General features: G+C 47.2%; 1 protein-coding gene across 11 annotated transcripts in view; it reads right to left on the reverse strand.

Moving 5' to 3' along the window:
* The window catches only part of Sorbs1 (sorbin and SH3 domain containing 1), a 224,156-nt gene extending 203,360 nt beyond the window's left edge, over positions 1–20,796 (reverse strand). For 3 of the 11 annotated variants that reach the window (XM_026781545.1, XM_026781546.1, XM_026781544.1), the window contains exon 1: positions 20,661–20,786. The gene's annotated coding sequence lies outside the window, so the exon portion shown is untranslated. Of the gene's footprint in view, positions 1–20,660 lie in introns of all 11 variants that reach the window. The other 8 variants (XM_026781543.1, XM_026781542.1, XM_026781547.1 and 5 more) reach the window with 5 other exon arrangements.
* Positions 20,797–23,617: the final 2,821 nt, after the last annotated feature.

The following is a 23,617-nucleotide window of genomic DNA, read 5'->3' on the forward strand; positions in this document are numbered from 1 at the left end:
AGAGAGAGAGAGAGAGAGAGGAGAGAGAGAGAGAGAGAGAGAGAGAGAGAGAGAGAGAGAGAGAGAGAGAGAGAGTTGCCTAAATATGTGTATGTGCACACTACTGGAGATGGACAGAGTAATGGACCAGAACCATATTTCTCATTCCACAAAGCCATGAAATTAGAGACCCCCACACATGCTGATCACCCCATAAACAAATACTGAGTGAAAATTTAACATGAAAGAATCCTACTTACTTAGTCTAAAATGAGTATGGTTTGTTGGTTTTGTAGTGCTGGGGCTCAAACCCACGGCCCAAGCACTCTATATATACATTCTACCACTGAACTATCCCTAGCCCTCTCAGACAGCTCTAATGGTGAGTAATAAGGGCATCACGTTAATAAAGGAAAGAAAGTACAGCTAGCTGGATCCAAGTTATTTCCACACTCACAGAGAAGTAGCCCAGTCAATGCTCAGCAGCCTGGACTGAACCCTACCCACCTGTCACCTGCTCAGCTCACGTGCAGCCCTGGGCCACACAAGCTCTCATGCCTTGCTGTAACTTTGCTTCCAAGTCTCCAACTACTACCACCATCACACCAGGCCTCCACGGAACAGGGAAAAGCCCAAACTGCACATAACCAGTCCGGTCAGCAAAAGTCCTTGAAGCTAAAGCTTCTCAGACAGGCCTTCGGCTCACCTGTGCAATACATGCTGAAAATCCCAAGCTCCCAGTGGGCCGGGTTTCTTAACCTCCACATGTTCTAGAGAGCTGTCTTATACAATGTAAGAAAATCAGGAACATGCTCAATCACGATGAAATACATGCCAATGGCTCCTCCAAAACTATAATAACCCAAAAGTCTCCAGATATTGTCCCCTAAAGTGCAATTACCCCAAGTGGGAGTCACTGAGAAACAGTAACCTCCCTAAATGTGCCGTCCATCCTGAAACGGTCAAACCACTGCAATCCTCAGTCCAGCAGATAGTGTGGGGGTACAGGTAGGTGGAGTATTAGATTGAGCAGGCCCCACTCTATTTCTGATCTTTATTCTCCCTTCCCCCAACTCCCCTGCCCCTCCTTTTTTGAGATGGAGTTTCTCTGTGTAGCCCTGGCTGTGCTGGAACAAGCTCTGTAGACCAGGTTGACCTCCAACTCAGAGATCCAGTTGCCTCTGCCCCAAGTTTAAAGGCATGTGCCACCACCACCCGGCATGTTGAAGACCCACCCTGCAGTGCTACTGGGGAATGGTTGAATCCTTGGAGGTAGGGCCCAATGAAAGGGACAAAGGAATATCTTTAAAAAGGATACTGGGCCCTAGACTGTCTTTCTGTCTTGGGCTGCTATAAGCAATTTAGCTTCTCTCTTCCTGTGCCTCCACCATCCTGTGCTCCCTGGCCTTGCTGACAAGGCCACACCGTCATGGAACTCTGAGCTGAACTATGCCTTTCCTCCTTGTAAGTTTCTTATCCCAGATATTTTATCCCAATGACAGGAAAGTGACCAGCACACACAGATTGGATGCCTGGCTCTATCTTACAAATTCTAAGACGACACAATCTCTTAATTTCAGTTCCTTCATCTGAAAAACTATGGGGTGGGGAGGAGGGAAGTACCTACTTTACGGTGAAGCCATGGAAAGTCCAAAAATGACACATGAAGTTTGTTTTGTACAGTGTTCAATCACTGGAAACTTCCCTTAGCCAAGCCTACAGTTTACTCTTCTATTTCTGGGGCTTTTGATCTCTCCCCTTCTTCCTAGGCACTTTCCACCTGTTCAAAGCTTCTGGTCTGAAGAAATCCTTCGGCCTTCAAAGGCATCTGAGGTTAAAGCGAAGGAAACACACCGATGCGCGCGCACACACAAACAGGGGACCGTGCAGACAACCCTTGCCCACACCAACTCTCAGGACAAAGGCTTCCATTGTTGTCTAAATACAAACCTTTCCACAGGGAGCCTTAAAATAGCTCTAAGGACCAATCTTCAGACTTCCACCTCTCATCTCCATCCTGCTCCTGACCTCGCTGTATCCTCTCTCCTTTCTGTGTCCCAGTTCCCGAGCTGTAAATCACGGGTCTAGCCATGATAAGCTCTGCATGCCCCCAGCAGTGGCAGCTGTGGTTTTGAACTATCCTGGAATACTGCAGCCATGTTTTAGGTAAGTGCTTAACTTGGGCCTGAGGGTCACAGAGGCAAGTAATTCTCTTTGCCCTACATTTCCGAGGCAGCCAGCAGAATACCAGGTATTTATTGCCACAGGAGTTGGAAATCCAAACAAAACGAAACACCACTAAGACCCTAGACAAACAGGTTCCTCCCTCCAATCCTACAGCCTTCCTCATCTGCAGCACAGGAAAATCACAGAAGCAGAAATGATGAAAGGATTATTGTCCCAGTTCACCTTCTGTTGCTCGGAGAGAACGCCGTGACCAAATCCTGCTTGGGAAAGAAAGGCTTCCTCTGGCTTACACGTCAGAGTCCATCATGGAGGGAAGCCAAGGCAGGATTCTGAGGCAAGAATGGAAGCAGCAACTGTGGAGGAGCGCTGCTTACTGCTTCGTTCTCCCTGGCTTGCTCAGCTTCCACCTGCCCGGGGTGGCACCATCCACCATGAGCTAGGTCCTTGATATCAATTAGCAATTAAGAAAATGCTCAACAGAGGTCAACCTGATAAAAGTAATTCTTCAGCTAAGGCCCTCTCATCCCAAGTGTGTCAAGCTAACAACCAAAATTAGCCATCACAATTATAAAAGTTAGACCAGGAAAGCGCTTGAAACAGCTAGTATACACACTGAGTATTCGGAAAGTATGCTGGGCATGGTGGCACATGCCTTTAATCCCAGCACTCCAGAGGATCTCTGAGTTTGAGGTCAGCTTGCTCTCCAGGCTAGAAAGCAAGCAAGCAAACAGAAAGCATAGCCTGCCTGCCTGCCTGCCTGCCTGCCTGCCTGCCTGCCTGCCTGCCTGCCTGCCTGCCTGCCTTCTTCCTGGACCCCTACAGTAAGGCCTGCAGAACAGCTCCAACCACCCTTTCCTCTGAAAAGTCTCTCCTCTCTTTCCTTCCACTCCTCATCCTTCGAGGCTCTGCCCACGTCCTCCTATGCCAGAAAGCCTTCTGCACAGATGTTCTCAAGATTGAGGCCATGAGTTTCCCAAGACTGGCCTTGGGGGAGGTGGCAAGTCCAGCAGGTCCTTAACCTAACAATTTCCTTTCTGTGAGTTCAGGAAGATTAACTCCTTCTCTGCTCCACCCCAGAATGCAGCACTCGATTTTCAACACTGCCGTACAGTGAGGTTTACAGACCCATTATGTCAGTGTCAAGAGCACCCTGAAATGTAAGATGACTCAAACCTGATCGCCAGAGTGCCTCCCCTGCCGCCTGCCCATTCCAGGAGGACAAGGAAAAGGACTATGTGGTTTCTTCTCTCACCTCCCTGGAGTGGCCCCACAAGTCTCCACCCCAGATCCTCCCCTGCCCAGAGCCCAGGACTGTGATCACTGCAGAGTCTGAACGAAGCCCAAACCCTAACAGGCTCTGGAAAGGAAGAACTGATCCAAGGTCTCTCCATCGATTCAGAGGCAGGGCTGCAGTGAGAACAGCTTTCCCAGCTCTTTCAACTGCACCCTCTCCTTTTGAAACCATCTCTCCCTACCCTACCTTACTGGTCCTTCAAAACTCTGAGATCTCTTCACAAGGAAGCCTGCTCTGGTCCCTACATGACTCCTCCACCCAGGAACCACCGCATTACCACCAGCAGCCTCCCAGCCAGCCTCCTGCTGTCACTCTGCTGCCAGGGTCACAGAAGCATGACCTCACCAAACCGCAAAATGACCACTGTTAGCATTGCCATGTCCCGTCTACCTCCAACCTTGGCGTGGCATTCATCCCCAAAATATCCAAGTCCTTCCTGCCCTTGCACTTGAACTCCTCCTTACCTTTCAAAGAACAACTTAAGGCACCTGCCCTGTAAACCCCCACCCTACCCCTACCGCCATCCCAGCTGTCTTGATCTCTTTGCCTAGAATGTCCTAATTGTTCTCAAGCATGTCCCCTCATGTCCTCCCTGAAATCCAGGACTTCTGGTACTGACTCAGCTGGGCCTCCCATAATACCCTGTACCAAAAGGATGCCACTGAATGGCTTCCACAGTGAACTGAAACAGAATCTGTCCAGCTCTCAGGCCAGTCTGGGCTCCTGGGTAGCCTCAAGCTCCCTACATCCAAATGACCTCTTACTGTTCTTCCAAGATTGGATTTGGGCCCAGACTGAGTCAAATGACCTCTTATCATTCTTCCAAAATTAGGCTTTCTTCTTTAATTACACCTTATCTAGCCACACTCAATGTGGATTCTAATTACGTAATTACTTCAAGTCCTGGGCTTAAAAACCAAAAACAAAAAGAGAAGAGTGAGCTTGATTACACAGGTAAGGAAGCACACTAAATATGCACGCTTACATATACTGTAAGTCACTTTCTTGTTCATATGCAATGTTGTAGGCCAGAAAAGGGTTCTAAGTCACATTAAGATAAAAAATTATGCTAGGTACAGAAAAATAAGACCTTCACAGAGTGGTCTGATGCGGGTCTTAGAAAAAAGCAACTCCTCCACCTCGCGATGAAGAGAGGGACCCGTGTGAGCTTGAGCACATTTGATTTGTACAGCATGGTCCCTCCTACCCTACACTGCCATCCTTGTGAATCCTAGATACTCCTTGTGCTATGACCTCCAACGCACCTTTGCACAATTCTTCTCTTCCCAACCAGTCCAGGTCTGTCCTGCCCAGCCTTTCCCATCTGGTAATCTGGTATTCCCTATTGCCAAACACTCCCAACCAGAGTAGAGGGCACCTAGCAGGCCTTCCACCCACCCTCCAGCCTCATTATAGTATTTGCCCTCACTCTGAGCCTTCCACACCTCACCATGGCACATGCCAGTTACTGTCTTCTCCTGGGAATGCCTGCTGCTGGGCCAGCTCCCACCCCTTCCTGTGTGTCCATATGTCACCCTTGCCTAGCCCAGTGCCTATCAGACATTGATGTTAAAATGTCTTCATTTGCCTACCTCTTCCTGAGAGCAATAGTCACCAAAGTTTCCATTAATATTAAATAGATTTAAGCATATTTATTTATGAGCTAATTACAAAATCTGCACTACTATAAATAGGAAATCCATAAATTTCTTTTAAAGAATAAACAGAATTTCAACCGATACCCCTTTTTCCCTGTACTTCAGTGGATATCTTGAGATGTCAGTTGAGGAAAGCAGGGTTGTTGATTTATTATTGATAGTGGTGGTGGTGGTGGTGGTATCATTCCTCTGTTTTCTTGGGATCTTGTGCAAAACCCAAAACTTAGCAAACAATCAAATGAACTCATTTACACTACAGAAAGCAGAGCACCCTCTGTGAACCAGACACTTGCGAGGGTTCGTGATGGTGACAAGACATGGCCCTGCCACTCTCTTCATGGAGCCAACAGACTGGTGGGATGGGCAGCTGAGAGAGCTGCTGTGAAGAATGTTTTGTCCAGAGCTACAGAACCATGAGAGGCTAAGAAGCTAACTTAGTTTGCAGGGTCAAAGGAGGTCTCCCTCCAGCGCATGTTGCTTCAGGTGAGGTCTGAGGATGAGCGGGGCTACAGGGAAGGGGGAAAGAGTACCTGAGGCCAAGGAGCCTTCGCTGCCAGTCTACTCCCAACCTCCAACCTCTCAAGGAATAGCTCAGCCCTACCCTAACCCCAACTTCAAGGTAAAGCAGAGCAGAGAAGCCCTTGGGCACCCATAGACTTCCTACCCCATCTTTTCTGAGCAGCACAGGAGCTCCTAAAAGACCCTGGAAAACTATACAGGTTGTCATAGGTACAACCAATCAAAGGCTCCTGGCAGGTTAATGAAGTGTTTTACATATTCCGACAGCAATCTCTCTGCCTGGCCCGTGGTAAAAAGAAACGCTATATTCCCGAAATTAAAGACTCACTCAAAATAAACTTGAGAGCAAGTGCAGCCCACAAGCTCTGTGCCCTGCAATCAAGGGTGCCCTGTCCTCCTTGAGGCTTCCTTGCAAGAGCCACCTTCAGAATCCAGAACCACGGGCCACAAAACGCCCTCTCCACTGGAGCCGAGGAAAGGGAAATTATTCACAAAGCTGCTTCAGGTGAGCATTGAAATAGCCCAGAACTTTAATAATTAAAGATAAAACCAAGAACGTGGACTGCCATGCAGGCTGGCTGGCAGCCGTGGGGCCTCCTGCAGCAGCTGTCTTGACAAGGCACATATCTTCTATCAGTGCGCTGGGATGACTAATATTTCCCGTTCCCCAAGGGGCCTCGCCCCCTCACACCTGCCAGCGCTGGCTCACTTACGCACCAGGTCCCACAAAGCAAACACGAAACGGTCCGAAAAGGCCTACCACTGCCTTGGTCGGGGTTTGTGGGCCTGGCGATCTTACGTCCAGCAGTCACCACCAAACCGTGCGGAAGCCTGAGGTTCTCCCAGTTTCCTCCAGCGACTCTAATTTCGGTCCCTGTTGGGATTTTGCTTTCTCCAGGGCCTCTATTCTCTTTGTTCTGCTTAAACACAGATCCTACTCTGGCCTTAGCCTCTCTACCCAGATCTCTGCTGACCAGGCCACTGGGGCAGCGATTCAGATCTCCCAGTTCCTGTTGCAGCCCTTCCCTACCTCATCCCTACCCTCAAGATCCTGCCTGTCATGGTCTGCCATGCCCACTGTCTAGGAAGCAAGGCCAAGTGCAGGAGAGCCTGCAGTGTCTGCGCTGTACTGGTCTTGGAAAGATTCCCTAAGAACAACACACTGAGGAGATGCCCTCATTTCCAACTCTACTTGCTAAATCAAATACAAGCCTTGACCAATAAATACCCTGTGCCCACGGGAGGCAGTCACCCAACACTGGCACTGCCCTGACTAAAGACACACTCCAAGCAGAGAAGTGCAACCTGCAAATGAATCACCTATTTGTATACCCGAGAAGGAAACTGTTCGGGCATACAGGTACCACACAGACTCTAGGCAATAGGAGACACTGTTTAGATTCTGCACTGTATGACCTTTCGTACTGGGAAACCAAGCTCAAAGGTCAGCCTGCAGGCTGCTGTCAATAATCAATGCATGAGGTTCCATATAAATGAGTAATAAGCATTCATATTGACCTGTGAGCAGAAGGGCAATTCCAGAATCTACTAAACAGCCATTCCCTTTATAGCTGCCACATATAAGCCAGAGTGCCCACCTCCTACCCAAGGAGAACATGGGAATGGACTGACAGCCAGTCACAGGCTGAGCTTTCAGCACTCAGGCAGCCTGTATGCCTTCCCCACACGGAGAATTCAGGTTGTCGGGAACAGTCTCCTCACAGGTCAGTGCTGGGTCAGCCACTTACAGACATGTGCTTCAGACACGTCACTGGACCTGCTGTTTGCCCTATGCTCCCAACCTAGGTGAGACATGATGCCACATCCTCCAGGCATGTCTAAAGTGCCCTCCCTGCCTGAATCTCCCCACTTCCATTCTGTGACAGCAAATAAAGCTATCCTCCTTCACTACCAGGAACGCACTGTTAGTTGCCTGCCAGGGGAGCCAGGACCCTATTCTAAACTTATGAGGGTGGAGCCCTGCATAACCTCCTCAACAACACCTGCTTAATGAATGAAATCAGACTGCAGAGGTGCTGGGGTTCATAGCCAGGGCCTACACATGCTAGGCAACTCATCTACATCCCTAACCATATTAGAGGTTTGGTTTTTTGTTGTGGGAGTAGGGTTTGTTGTTGCTGTTGTTTTATTTTTTGATGTATATGTGTTTGCTGTTGTTGGTGTGTGTGTGTGTGTATGTGTATTTATGTAGCTAACCTAAACTGCAATCCAGTTCTGGGGTTACGGCTGTGCACTGCCCACCATCTGAAGAACACTTCCTAAACTAAGTTCCATATATAAGCAGGGCTCTCCCTACCATCCCTGAGACCAACATCAGAACTTTCTCTTTATTCCGTGTGCTACTTTAGTTAGGCCTGCTGGCAAGATGAGGCACTCACGAGAATGACATCACCAAGTCCTGAAACCCTGGAGAACAGATCAAACCCCCACAGCTAAATGACCCAACTTCTGTCACTTCTCTCATCTGAACTCCTTTAGTGCGGATTTCTGTTTTAGCGTATGATGTGACCCCACTCTTCCCAGAGGACAGAGACAGAAGGAGGAACCGGCAAAAACAAGAGAAAGGTCAGAATTAGGTGGGGCAAATCAGGAAGAAGGAGACAGAAAAAGATCCAGGGTAGGAGTGACCAACTTGAGGATTCAAAGCAGCCCCTGGCTTTGAAATCTCCAGTTCTGCCCTGCTCCAGGAGGTCAATGGGTCTAGAAACACAGCTTCCCCTGACAGTTTCTTTTCCCAGTCTCCAGTCTCCTATTTAGAGAAGCCTTGTGAACTCTATAACTTCTGCCCTTGCTTCATTCTCTGTAAGTGATCAGTGGGTTGAGGATGGTGCTCCCCTCAAAAATGGTTGCCTAGGATACGTGAGCACCACATAAAACTAAACATGAAGGCCTGCCTATAATCCCAGACGATCAGGAAGTTCGAGGCTAGCCTGGGCTACAGGAGACTCTGTTTCAATAATGACTCTGACCAGTATTTACTGTGACAACTGTGACAACTGTGCCCAGGTCCTAACACCTGCATGATTGAATCATCTAACCCTCTTCCCTGAAGTCTTCTTATTCTCACAGCTGAGGAAACTGGGTTGCTCTGGGGCTCAGTCAGGACCTAGGAAGCAGCAGAGCCAAGACCTGAACCAAGTGTCCTGGGAACAGAGTCCACACTCCTACTCACGCTCCACCCCTGCATCCCACAAGGAGAGAGCCACACTCAGCAAGGAGAGACCTGGTCCCAGCTTAGTTCATCCAGCCTCGTACCCTTAAGCAAACGACTCTCTGTGCGTCTGTTGTCTTTACTACAGAGCAAGCTAGTCACAGACATATGGTAGAGAAACTCGAGTCTTAGGGCTGCAGTCCAGTCTGCCTGAAAGAACTGCCTGAAATGAGGCAAGCATTCTTATCCTGGGCTATCCACAGAATGGTCACCAAGCACAGAGAGACACTGAACATTCAACTCTGCCACATGTGACCGAGAAACCCAATTTATAAAGGTAGTCCATTTAAATGAGTTTACATAGTCACAAACAGCTAGTGGCCACCACGCTGGACAACTGGACTCTAGTCTGTAAGTGCCAGGAGAGCAGGTGTCATTTCCCTTTGACACTGTATTCCTAGAACCCATTATGTTCCCTGGCGCTCAAGACTATCCACTGAGCAAATAAAAAGCAAAGCTCTTTCCAGGTGATTCAGTAATATTTCATCTCCCTTACAGGTATTGATTCTCGAGCATTCCTGTCAGTAGAAGGAGAGCGTTTTCTGAAAAGGTGCCTCAGGTCTCCCCAGGCAATCTGTCAGGGAACCACCCACACCATAAAAGGTCTTCAGTGGAGCCAATCAACCCCTCAAACTTCCACTTACTAATCCTGGCACATAGCTCAAAGGTCTAGGAAAGCCAAAGTAAGTTATAAAAAAGCCCTTAAGTGTTTTTAAACACTTACCTATATGTAATCTCTATCTATATCTAATCTCTATATGTAATTCATTGTCAGAGTTAAGATGACATCCATCTTACATGATAACAATGTGGGCTCATTGAACAAGTCCATGACTACAACTCGGCTAGAGTTCTCTAAGGTCAGGGCTGCCATCCTGAACCGCTATCTCCACCGACCTTAGTATCAACGCATCTGAACTTCTCAGCGGCATGAGTGGCCAGGAAATGAGCAGCAGGACCCCAACATGGAGACCTTTTCTCTGAGAAAACTCTGTAGAGCTTATGATATATCACAAGAGATGAACATGCAAAACACTACATGGCTGCCCAAGCAGTAACCTCTGGAAGAACCCTAACACCATGCTGTCTTAGTTTAGGATTCTACTGCTGTGACAAAACACCATGACCATAAGACAAGCTGGGGAGGAAGAGGTTTGCTTGACTTACACTTATCACCGCCCATCACTGAAGGAAGTTGGAGCAAGAATTCAAACAGGGCAGGAATCTGGAGGTAGGAGATGCAGAGTGCACAGGCCATAAGGAGGTGCTGCTTACTGGCTTGCTCATCATATCTTGCTCAGCCTGTGTTCTTATAAGAACCCAAGATCACCAACCTAAGGATAGAACCACCCACAAGGGGCACTCCCCTCCCCCATGAATCACTAATTAAGAAAATGCCCTTCAGGACTGACTACAGCCTGTTCTTAGGAGGTATTTTCTTTTCTTATCTACCCCACCCTACCCTGTCTCCCCCCCCCCACACACACACACACAAGATAGGGCTTTGGCTGCCCAGGAAATCACTTTGTAGACCAGGCTGCCTGAACTCACAGAGATCCCTCTGTCTCTGCCTCCTGGCCTGAAGGCATTTTCTTAATTCCCTCCTCTCAGGTGACTTTAGCTTGTGACAAGCTGGTGTCAAACTATCCAACACACAGGCTCTGCACACAGCAGCTCCTCAGCACTGGAACTAAGCCACCACCCGACCAAGTGGGATGAGTCAACTGAGACCCAGATAGGTTAATAGATTCTCGAGGTAATTCATCTTGCTACTTATAGGGCAAAATACAGCTCCTGAGCCTCGCCATTCATGATGCCAACATTCCATGACCGTGTTGCATGGTACTTTTTCTTTCTATATCATGTGAGAGCAGGCAGTATCTGCTGCCTGTGATCACGTCCATTGCAAAATAAACCATTATTTATTTTTGTAAAATTGCATCTTTGGGTCTGTCTGGAAGTCTAATGTCTACTGTCTTAAAAAAATGCATTAAATTGTTTAGCAACCATCTCAGGCCTGGGGTTACATGGAAGAGCACTTGCTAGCATACCCAAAGCCCTTGGTTCATAGCACCACAAAGGTATGTGTAGGGTGGGTATCTCTTGGACAAATACTCAGTATCAGGCAGCATAAGTTTAACAGCTTGGCTAAAGAGATGAAATAAATTTCTGATAAAATAAAAAAGCCGAACATTTTGTCTTCTATCTTCTCCTCAAATACCACTAAAAGAACAAAAGAGAAGCTTGTTTCTTAATGAAAAGAAAATAACGGCACCACCCAAGCTATTCCAGCAGAATCCAGAGAGACACAGTTGATCACCACACAGCAGCTGACTTGGGATCAGCTATGTCTACTCTAAGTGCCAGCTGGGAAAGGAACCACAAAACAAGTGGCCAACCCCTGGCAGAGAACCTGAGGAGTGCTGGGAAACCAGGGGCATCGGTGATTGGAAGGGTAGAAGCAGGACAGGGATAGAGAACAAAGCTTACTTTCTGAAAGTTCATACAAACAGCAATCAGACCCGGGTTCCTTTCTTGAAGGTACTCAGGTGGTACTGTCAGTCAGCAGAGGACTCAGACCCAGCAAAAGGGAGGTATCTCTTAGAAGACAGTGCAATTGAGTGAAAGCCTTCAGAGAAAACAAGATAACTATAGCCCACTCCATCTGATGCACACACACACACACACACACACACACACACATCAGAGAGAGAGAGAGCAGGCTGAACCCTATCCACGAAAACCTTCGGTAGGAAAGCCCCAGAAATATCTATTGCTACCTAGGTTATTTGTGGAGCTAAATAAAAAGATTCTCTGTGGGATGACCCCACAAGGAAATTAACAGGTTCCGCTATGTCCCACAGATGCCTGTCCATCTTAAAATATAAATGAACAAGCAAGGATCAGCAAACATGGAAAGATGGCTCCAATGGGAAACACTGCAACCAAAAAAAGCAGAAACGGGGACTTGGAAGAAACAAAGACGTTATAAAGATCAGCAGAAATTTTCCGAAAGCAATCAAAAGTAAAAATAAAGGAGCCAGACATTTGAAGAACATCTGTAATGCCAGCAAGGAGACAGGCTGGTGGATCTGAAGTTCAAGTCCAGCCTAGAACATGGAGGGAAGGGAGGGAGAAGAAGGGGGAGAAAAAGAGGGAGGGTAATGTTGCAGGAACTAAGGCAGTCTTAGGAAATAAAACATGTACACATATGTCATGTAAAAACATGAATATAGATATTTAAGAACTGAAAAGGGTTGAAGATACAGATACTCCTCAAAATATAAAAATAATAAAAAAGAAAACGAGAAATTAAAGCTTTTCAAATTATGAACTCAATCCTGGAAGTCTAATTAACAGGACTTCCAAAACCAAATACAGAAAAATGAAGAAAATAAAACTGAATATTAATATGTAGGAAAATTTTCATACTTTGAAGGATGTAAGCCTTCACCAAAATAGCATAGTAAAGTGCAGCTTCCTATGTTCCCCTGTGGATCTGAGCCGGGGCTTTTCTAGTAAAGAGGGCCTGGAGCTCATTATGTATCTGAAGATGGCCTTGCACTCCTGATCCCCAGGCCTTTCAAGTGTGGAGATTACAAGCATGCGCTATCATACCTGGCCTAGACCAATGATGTTTAAAACAAGGAAGTTCCAAATACAGGAAATGAGAAAACATCCTAAATATTAATAAGGGCCCCATAATGATCAAAAATAAGAATGGTATACTAATTTTCAGCCTCAATATTGGCACCCTTTAATTCTATAATGGAGGTGTCGGGTGTGGTGGCATACACCTTTAACTCCAGCACTGGTGGGGCGTGGGGGGCAGAGGCAGGCAGATCCCTGTGAGTTCACGGTCAGCTAGGTCAACATAGTGAGTTCCAGGCCAGCCAGGGACCTGTCTTTAAAAAAAAAATAAAAATAAAAAAGAAAGAATAAAAATAAATAAAACTGTAATAGAAAATGCCTTTCAACCAAAAATTTTAGATAAGCCAAACCACCAATCAAGTACTAGAAAAGAATTAAGACTATGTAGTGTATGCAGGTTTGAAGTAATCAGTTCTCACAAACCCTCTTTCAGAAACTTCTGGAAGAACAAGCCAAAGGTCAAACAGAGGTAGCAACCCATGAACTAATTCCAGCAGGAGTCAGGCCACAGGCCTACAGGTCAGCAATGAAGAACAGTGGAGAAGGGTGGAGGGCTCTCGAAAGGAAGGCTGGTGGGGGGTATGTGACAGATTAAAAACCAACACATGAGAACACAGAGATGTTTTTAAACTGTTGTGTAAGGCTTTGGGGGTTAAAAAAACTAACTTGAAGCGGTAAGGCCATTAAGTCAGTAAATTACATAAGATAGAGCCATTAAAGTATATTATAAGGCTCAACCATAAACACTGTTTGCTCAGTCAAAACAATACAAGTATTAAGTGCCAATGTAACTAAAACCTGTGATGCTGCCATATTGAAAGGATGGGAAAGAAAGGCTGGGGAGAAATATTATCAGGAGAATTAAACAATATCAGGAAAAATAATAAAGGGTATAAAGTAACTATAATGGGAAAAATGATTGTCCCTCAAAGGTGTCCAGATCCTCAGCTCCTATACTAGGAACATGTTTAGTTATGTGGCAAAGGGGAACGGAGGCTGCCAATGGAATCAAGACCGGTAATTAGGGGGGCTGGAGGGGTGGCTCGCCAGTTAAGCACACTTACTGCTCTTTCAAAATAACCAAAGTTCGGTCCCCAGCACCCATATCAAACAGCTTAGAACTGCCTATAATTGTTATTCCAGGGGATCCAACACCCTCTTCTGGCCCCTGTAGGCACCTGCACACACACGTGCATATGCACAAACTAACATGGATCAGGGGCGGGGGGAGGAGGGGGATGACGGCAGGGATGATAAATAAAGGGAAAGAAATCTGTATTTTTAAAAAATGCTAACCAACTGGTGCTAAAATGGGAGACTGTCCTAGATTATCCAGGCAGCCCACAATAATCACCAAGTTCCTTACAGACAGAGTGGGAAACAGACATCAATGAGACCCGTCAGAGCCAAGCAATGGCAGAATGGCTCAGACATCACTGGCACTGGCTGGGCTGGCTCGTTTTATGTCAATTTGACATGAGCAAAGTCACCTGAGAAAAGGGAAACTCAATTAAGAACATCTCTCCAAGGCAGTATGCACACCTTTAACCCCAGCACTCTCAGGAGGCAGAGGCAGGCACATCTCTGAGTTCAAGGCCAGTTTGGTCTACAGAGTGAGTTCCACGACAGTCAGCAATATACAGAAAACTCTAGCTCGAAAAAGAAAGAACAAAAATCCCTCCATAAGATCAGGCTGTAGTTAAGTCTGTAGGGCATTGTCTTAATTAGTGATTGAAATGGGAGGACCCAGCCCATTGTGGCTGGGACCATCCCTAGGCTGGTGGTCCTAAGCTCTATAAGAAAGTAGGCTGAGCAAATCATGGGGAGTAGGCCAATAAGCAGCACCCCTCCAGGGCCTCTGCATCAGCTTCGGCTTCCAGGTTCCTGCCCTGTTTGAGATCCTGTCCTGACTTCCTTCAGTGATGAACAATGAGGAAATATAAGGCAAATAAAGCCTTTCCTCCCCAACTGGCCTTTTGGTCATGATGTTTCACCGCAGCAACAGAAATCCTAAGACATGGACTTTGAAGACCAGGAAGACAGGCTTGAGTAGAGAATGCAGGCAGCTTCTGAAAGATGGCATCAGTGGGCAAACAGGCTCTTCTCACAGCAAGCACGGTCCTGCTAGCACTGTGATTTTAACCCTGTGAGACCGTCTCAGATTCCTAAAAGAAGCTAACCTAAGCCTGGGTTGCTGAACATCACTGAGTTTATGAGGCTTTGTTCCCACAGCAAAGGAAAACCCTACTCAGCAGCTGACTCTAGGGGATGGGTTACCAAGATGATATTGCCTTCTTTATAAACCTTCACATGTTTCTTGTAGTTAATACTACAGTGTGTGTGGGGGGGGGTGTAAAACACTTAGATACAAACTCCCCTCTCTTTCCAGAGCTCACAATATAGAAGAAGACCAGGAAGCCAACAAGAATAACAGAAACAGAAGAACAGAGAAAGAAATGCATGTCTCTCAGAATGAAGGAGTCAGAAGTAGAAGGTACTACAAAGAAACACAAAGGCCACTGGAGAGGGAACAAATCTTAGCATGAGAAGAGTCCGGCCTTGAGGATGTAGAACCAGCAGGTAAGGCTGGAGGGTAGTTCTCAACACCAACAGGTTTGAGTCTGCCCTACTCCCGGCATCTCCAGCTCAGTTATAGACTACTGTGAGCACTTGGAGCAAACTCAAGATAAACACAACACTTTCCTGGTCCATCAGCAAAGCAATTTAAATATGTTTACACTAAAAACAGCACAGATGTTATAGAGTTGAACACAAAATTCAGGCAGATTTCTAGTAGAAAAATTGGAGACTTCAAGGTACTTTCTTGCTTTTGAGGATCCCTTTAGATATTGAAGTGCCTGACGACTAAGCCCTAAGACTCAATTTTAAGGCTGGAGAAATGACTCAGTAGTTAAGAGCGCTTCCCAGTCTTGCAGAGGACCTAAGTTCAATTCCCAGCACCCATGTTAGATGACTCACAACTGCATATAACTCCAGCTCCCAGGGATCTGACGCCCTCTCCTGGCCTCCAAGGGTATCTGCATACATATGTACATATATGCACACAGACACACACATAGAGATACACATATAATAAAATAAATGAAATTTTTAAAAGACTCAGTCTTACAGAAGGATATTATGATGCTCACCAACACACTTCCATCACAACATCTAGAATTTCCCACCAGCAACCTGCTGGTGTGTGGCTCTGCCCAAGGTGGGCACAGGATACCCCTGAGTTCAACACTCATGGGAAAGGTGATAGTATCTTATTTTTTTCTAAACGGTTCTGCATCCTGCTATAGCCAGTAGGGTTGGTGTAGCCTGGGAAACAAGAAACCATCAGACTAACTTCTCCCTGGATGGACTCTCTTGGCAGTAGCCTGCCAGCTTCCTACCCCTAAGCATTACCAGACTCATATCCACCATCAGCACCCATCCAGTCTAAGCCTTCTTATAAAACACATTAATGATAATTCTGCCATTGAAGGAAGTCAAGAAACAGGATACATCTCTTGGGACAGGGTGTCCCTGGTGGCTCACAATATAAGGGTGGAAACTTTTTCTACTGTTGTAGCTGGTTTTGTTTTTAAAACAATAACCACATGACAGAGACCTTGGGGGAATTTTTTTTTTTCTAGAAAGAGCCACTACTGACCACAGACAAGAAGGGGGAGAGGAAAATCAATGGAAGGCCACACAGAAATAAAAAGCAGTTTAATTAGGTTTGCTTTTTGTTTTGTGTGTGAAATACATATACATTCCAAAAGACTAAACTGCTTTTAAATTAAGAACAGAGAACATGAAATTTTAATGAGACAATAATACATTAAAAGACACTACAAAGATATATTACTAAGAGGATGAGGGGAGAGAGCAGGAAGAAGGACACAACAGGAAGGGGAAAAAGGAAAAGGATGGAGGAAGGAGATGCAGGGAGAAAAAAGCCTGGAAAGCAACAAGATGCAGGGCCTCACAAAGAAACAGGAGCGACTGAAGGGGCCACAGGAAGATTTCCCAGCGCCTGAGAGCTGGCCAAGGGAAGACCTGCTACTCGTGGCTGGTGGCTTGGGCCACAGACTTCAAAGTATTACCATCTTTTATCCTTGCCTTTGAATGGTTAATGCTCTGGTTATCCACTGCTCACTGCCCTTTAATTGTTCACTAGAACGCTGTGATGCTTAGCACAGTGAAGGTTGCAGGCCAGAACCTCCCCACCTCCCGAAGATGAGCCCCAAGTCAGGAGCTCAGTTGTCTCCAAGTCGCTCCTCTGAAAAGGCAGTACACGAAATGCTCTCTCATAAAATGTATGGAAGTCAGAGGAAAAAATGCTGCCTGCATTAAAAAGAGATTCATCCCCTGGAAAACTTCAGTTTTGTGCTGAAAGAAAAAAAAAAAACTACACACACATCAAAAAGAAACTGGAATTTCAGCAGAATTGGACCCAAGTTCAGCTCTCCCCAGCACCACCAGCAGCACACCTGACTCTCCGCGTATTTAAGTTCTGCCTGCTCTGGCTAAAGGTCTTGCTAGGCTCTGAACCAAGCAGCTTCAAACTCATTCTACAATCAGAGAGTCAGCAGGGAGAGTCTAAGGCAAGATCAGTATTCAATACCTTGTCAGTACCATACACACACATACATACATATACACACACTCACACACACACACACATACATATACACACACATACATGCATACACACACATACACACATACATACATATACACACACTCACACACACATACACACATACATATACACACACATACATGCATACACACACACATACACACACATACATACATATACACACACTCACACACACACATACATATACACACACATACATGCATACACACACATACACACACATACATACATATACACACACATACATACATATACACACACTCATACACACATACACACACATACATATACACACACTCATACACACACACACATACATGCATACACACACACACACACACACACATACACACACACACGGCTAAGCAAAGGGGCTCTGTTCCTTACTTCACGCTCCACTCCAAGGACACAGGAATGCTCTACTCTTGGCTCCAAAGGCTGACGCTATGGCTTTTCCTCTTCATCTCTTGTTTCCTCCTCCTCACTCTTCTCCCTCCCTTCTTAGGCTCCGCTCACAAAAGGGAGAGTTTCCCTCCACAGCATGAGACCCAGACTCACAGCCCCATCTGCATCTTCTAGCTGTGACCTCAGACAAATGGTCAAGCCTCCCAACACTCACTCCTCAGTGAGGGCTGCTGAATGGAGCAATCATAGGGGGAGGTCCCCTCCCCATGTTCCCAACATTTAAATGTTCACCTGCGCAATCATAAATAAAACATAGATGGGGAGAGAATGAATTACAGAAACGCCCTTTCCTCGGCAATCTGTCGTCCCATCCTACCCTCCCCCATACGCCAACTCACTCTAAGGCCTGCCTCTCTCACTCGGGATCATTCTGAATTATTTATGTACTCTAAAACCACATGAATCGTACCAATCAAGAAAAAGGTAGTCTGAATCCAACAGAGGCCCGAGCTTCAAAGTGCTTTTTTAGTCCTGTTGCTAAATCCTGAGAATTTAACATCCAACCACCAAACAGGAAAGGATCTAAAATCGCCATCACAAAATGTACTTGTGAATTTAAATTACGTAGTGCTAAGGGGAACCCTAGAAAGTCATTGCTCTAAAGCCACCCACTTTCCCAAGAACACAGAATAAAGCGCAAATCCAAGGCCCAGAGGGTGCTGGCCAGAGCCAAAGCTAGGGCTGTGCCGGTTCTGGTCCAAGCTCTTCCACCAAATCTTTTTTTTTTTCATCTTCTTCTTCTTTGGGTCATCCATTCCTCCTTCAATGACAGAGCAGTTAAATCCTAAATTGCCAGTGGGTGCGCTCTGCTTCCACAGCGAGAGAACAGTCCAGAGAGAGTAGAGCTGGGGTGACCAGGTCATTACCAGTGCCACACAGACAAAGCCCTCTTCTCTGGGCCCCATCCTTCCACACTCTGCTATCTGCACCCCACTCTATTTCAGAAAAGAAAAAGAAGAGCTGAACAGGTCTTTGTTCTGCCAGGAAGAAGCAATTTTCTTTTCTTCTTTGCCATCATTCTAACCCCATCCCAATAATCCCAATCTCTTCAAAAAGTTTACAGAAACTCTATTAAGCAGGGAAGAGGAAAACAGAGCCAACAACCCCGGGGGCAGGGAATGGGGGATTCCACAGATGAGGAAGGTGGTCCTTCACCCCACAGGGTCAAAAGTACTTCATTTCAGTTACTAATTGCCTGTAGAGAAGTCACCAGACAGTTATCACAGGGTCTCAGCTGAGAAATACACCATCTTTGACACCCCCCCTAAGAACTAACCCTTCCCTAACCTCCAAAGATGACCTGAGGAAGAGTGGCCCAAAAGACCACCCTTTCCCCTCAGGCTCAAAAAGGAGACCACAGGGTAGGGCTGGCACGAAGTTATTTAAGGCAGTAGCAGGAGGGTGGGGCAGAAAACTGTTGGCAGTTTCTTCCTTCTCCACCCCTCCCCCTCGCAGTCACAGACACACACACCACACACACGCGCGCGTGCACACACACACACACACACCTCACTCTGTAGACATCTCACTCCCCAAAGGCTGAAGCTACAGAAATCTCCAAACATGTGTCTGTGTGTCTTCTGTCATTGACACCAATGTTCACTTCTGTTGTCCACCCCACTTTTAATCCACCCTTCAGTAACCACCAAGCTATCTTTCCAACCAAAAACACACACTCAAATCTAAACAGAGGCATTCAAAAATCAAAGAAGCATGTGGTCAGACAAGCCACTCCTGGCCTTCACCTAGGGAGGAAAGGGGCACACCAGTATGGGGGGGGGGAGCTGAAGGATGGGGAGAAGCAGTCAGAGGCCTAACATGCCAGCCAGGTTCTATGATGTCTCTAGATGGACCTCCCACCTACTGTCAGTGAAATCAATTTGAGCCATTTCAGTAGGCTGGCCCGGTGACAGCAAGGGCATCCCAGAGCTCAGCGATTCAAACAAAAATCTAAAGGCTCATCCAGAACATGCCAGGAAAACCCTCGGACTGGATGAAATGAGCCTGCTCAGAGGAATCCCTTCTGCTTTTATGTAGCAATGCATAATAAATTCTGTCTGCCCGGAAAAAAAAAAAAGCATGCTCTGATGAATTTCAAAGCCGTAGTACGACAAGCAGAGGCACCAGGATACAGAATTCGACAGCACATCGCCCTTCAAAGGACCATAATGACTTTAAGCCTCTTTTTCCTTCTATCTTGAATGTCACTACCGCTTATCAAGGAAACCACGCTGGAAAGCCGGGAAGGACTGCCCGGGAAATAGAATGGAGTAGCCTTCTGTCCCTTTGGCAATGGACTGCCTTGCGAGAGAGAAGCTGTCATCCACTGGAAGGATGAAGGAGCCTGGGCGGTGAGTTGAAGTACCTTATCCCCGGACACACACCCACTACATGCGGGTACAGGCGGGTACACGCGGGTATGGGCCAGCAGCGTAGTCCTTGCGCCCATCCCGCCGCCCTCGGCTTTGGAGATGGGGCGCGGGGGGAGGTGGGGAGTGGTGGTGCTGATGAATGAACACACCTGAGATGCCTCCATCCCGCCGCTCGCTCCCTCCTTCCTCCTCTGGCCGCCGCGGAGGAGACCCTCGGCAGTTTCACTTTCCAGCACAAACCCACCCGCGATCTCCTGTCTCCATCCACCCACACTGCAGCCAGCCCGAAGCGGGCGGACATTCCCTCCTAGCAGAGGCCATGATCGCACTTACCTCCACCTACCCAAACCGAAAAGACATAAAGAAATCTGGAATCCCCCAAGCTCCCTGCGTCCTAGCAACTTTCTTTGAAGGGATGAAAAAGGGGGGGGGGGGGACACACACGGAGCAGCCTGAAGGCACAGCTCGGCAGAGGTCCCCCGGTGGCCACCCGGGATGCTCTGGGGGAGGGGGCCCCCCAGGTCCCTCTAACAGCTGGCCCTTTAAAAGCACCTCCTCCGCGCGAGCGGAACAAAGGCGCCGCTCCGGGGGCCCGCTGCGCCCGCCCGGGAGCCACCTCCGGAGAGCGCAGCCGCCGCCCGCTTACCTCGCGGGTCTCCGGCGAGGGCTGCGCGCGTCCAGCCCGGCTCGCGCTCCACGCTGCAGTCAGCCCCGCTCTGTTTTTCTGCTACTCCGAGCTGACTTCACCGACACTCCGCGGCCGGCCAATGGGCGGCGGCGGCCAGCCCCTCATTAGCATGCCCTGGAACCGTCCACTCCGGCAGCGCCCAGGGGGCGGGGCCTGGCCGGCCGTGACAGGAAGGGGCGTGTGCGCCAATGAGGAGGCGAGGAAGAGCCCGCCGCCAAGTCTGCGTCCCTGGGAGCGGGGCGCGCGCCTGCGGATACTCCGGGGAACGCGCGCGCGCGCGCGCGCACCCGCTAACCCTTTCAGCCCTGGGCTGGACGCGAGTGCGTCCTGACTCCCGGTCCTGTGGCCTCTCTAAGGATTCACCCACAGGGAGCTTGAGAGGAACAGTAAGCATAAACCAGCAGCCAGTGTGTCCTGGCTATATATAAATTCTTAAACCCTGTACCCTTTGACGATCTGTAAAATGGCACAGTAGTTCTCCTTTGGGGGAATGTAATTATTCACATGGTTAACATATGTAAGACATTTGGATCCATCAAATCTTGCTCATGACGCTGCCACTCTGGTTCTATTCTACCAGACAGGTGCCTAATGTTTCCTATTTTTTCATTCGATCTTCACAGCCTTGCGAGAGAGACCCTATTACTAATTTTTTTTGTTTTGTTTTGTTTTGTTTGTTTGTTTTTTGTTTTTCAAGACAGGGTTTCTCTGTGGTTTTGGAGCCTGTCCTGGAACTAGCTCTGTAGACCAGGCTGGTCTCGAACTCACAGAGATCCGCCTGCCTCTGCCTCCCGAGTGCTGGGATTAAAGGCGTGCGCCACCACCGCCCGGCTACTAATTTTTTTTTTAAATTATTTTTTAGACAGATGCTCATGTATTCTAGGGTGGTCTCAAACCCACTGTGTAACCAAGGATGACCCTGAGCTTCTCATCTTCCTACCTCCACCTCCTGAACGCTAAGATTACAGGTATGCCCCCACATACACACCCCCAGGCTATCCTCCTGACTCAGCCTCTGGGATTATAGGCTGCACCACTCTGATTGACTGGCACTGAGATTTTATTCTTGCAACCTATATTCAAGGTTCAATGGGCACGAATGCACTAACCCCGGGGGTTACTGAAAAGGACCCTCCCCTTAAGAAGCTAACATTTGAGGGAGGGACAAATAAACCAGATCATCTGTAAATGAGCGAGAATAACAAACAAGCATGGGCAAGGACAGGCAGGTGTGCAATTTTGCCCTTATGCTTACTGCCTCATGACCTCCAATTCCCTACAGAATAGCAGAAAGGAATGGGGTGGGGAGATTGTTGTGCAGGTTCACTGAGCCAACAAGAAATAGTCTGGAACTTGGTTCTTCCATGACCAGCTAGCTTCCCAACATCCCAAGGACATCCGTCAAGGTAGGTGTCCTAGTCAGGGTTTATATTGCTGTGACAAAAAAAAGCACCATGATCAAAGCAACATGGGGAGGAAAGGGTTTACTTGGTTTATATTTTCATATCGTAGTCCCTCATTGAAATAACTCAGGACAGGCATTCAAACAGGGCAGGAACCTGGAGGCAGGAGCTGTTGCAGAGGCTGCTTCCTAGCTTGCTCTGCTTACCAGCTTGCTCCCTGTGGTTTGCTCAACCTGCTTTTTTATAGTACCCAGGACCACCAGCCCAGAACAGCCCCACCCACAATGGGCTGGGCCTTCCCCTATCAATCAGTAAGAAAATGCCCTACATACTTGCCTATGGTCCCATATTATGAATGTATTCTCTTTTTTTTTTTTGGTTTTTTGAGACAGGGTTTCTCTGTGGCTTTGGAGTATATTCTCTTAATTGAAATTCCCTCTCTCACGTGACTTTAGCTTGTGTCAAGTTGATGTGAAACTTTCCAACATAGTAAGATAGTCACACTTCAAGCTGAGCACAACTAATTCTTTGCAGCTGCCTTTGGCAAGAATTTTCAGCCCAAGCATGTTCTCAGTTAGTGGGCTGTGTGGTAGGGTAAGGGTAGGCCTTGATGAATGCTCAGGGGAAGGGATCCCCATCTGTGAAGGGTCTGAGACCAGGGAACAGTGACAAGTCCTTGCTGAGCACCTGCTGTCCTGAACTGTGTTGTCTGTTAGCTTATACCACAGTCTGGACAAACAGCTCTCCGGTCTGTAAAACAACAGAACAGTATTTGTTTGCCTGTCTGGTCTGCTGTGCACTGCTGTACTTGTACTAAGAGCTTTATGTGCACTGGTACATCAAGCAACAAACCTGGGGAGGTAGGAAATAAAAGGCAGAGAAACTGAATCTGTTATCTACCTATCAAATCCAGGTATCAGGATTTAGAATAGGGAAAAAAAGTGATAACAATTCAAATGTTCAGTTTCGGTGGATCGGTTAAGAAAATAACAATACAACCATTTGACAGAGTTCCAGGTAGCTATGAAAAATGGGGAACCATTTTTGGTTATTAAAAATATCAAGGGTAGGGGATTGGCTTAGCAGTTCGGAGCACTTACTACTTTTGCAGAGGACCTGGGTTCAGTTTCTAGCACACACATGGTGACTCACAGCCATGAGTAACTCCAGTCACAGTGGATCCAATGCCCTTTTCTGACCTCCAGCGGCACCAGGCATACATGTGGTACATGGACCTACATGCAGAAAAAAATATCTATACACATAAAATAAATCATTTTGTAAAAACAACAACAACAACGATCAGGTCGCTCTCTTTCTTTCTATGGCTGTCTTTGAACTCCTGAGCTAAAATGCTTTCTCCCTCGGCCTTCTGATTGACAGGCTCTACAGAATGTGCTGCCATGCCCAGCTGTTGACATATCAACACTCAAAGATGCTTATATTATTGAACGGGAAAATTGATTGAAAAACCCCATTCATAAGTTTTCCTCTGGAATTATGTACAATTAC

Source organism: Microtus ochrogaster, chromosome 8, assembly GCF_000317375.1.
Source record: "Microtus ochrogaster isolate Prairie Vole_2 chromosome 8, MicOch1.0, whole genome shotgun sequence".
Taxonomy (NCBI): Eukaryota; Metazoa; Chordata; class Mammalia; order Rodentia; family Cricetidae; genus Microtus; species Microtus ochrogaster.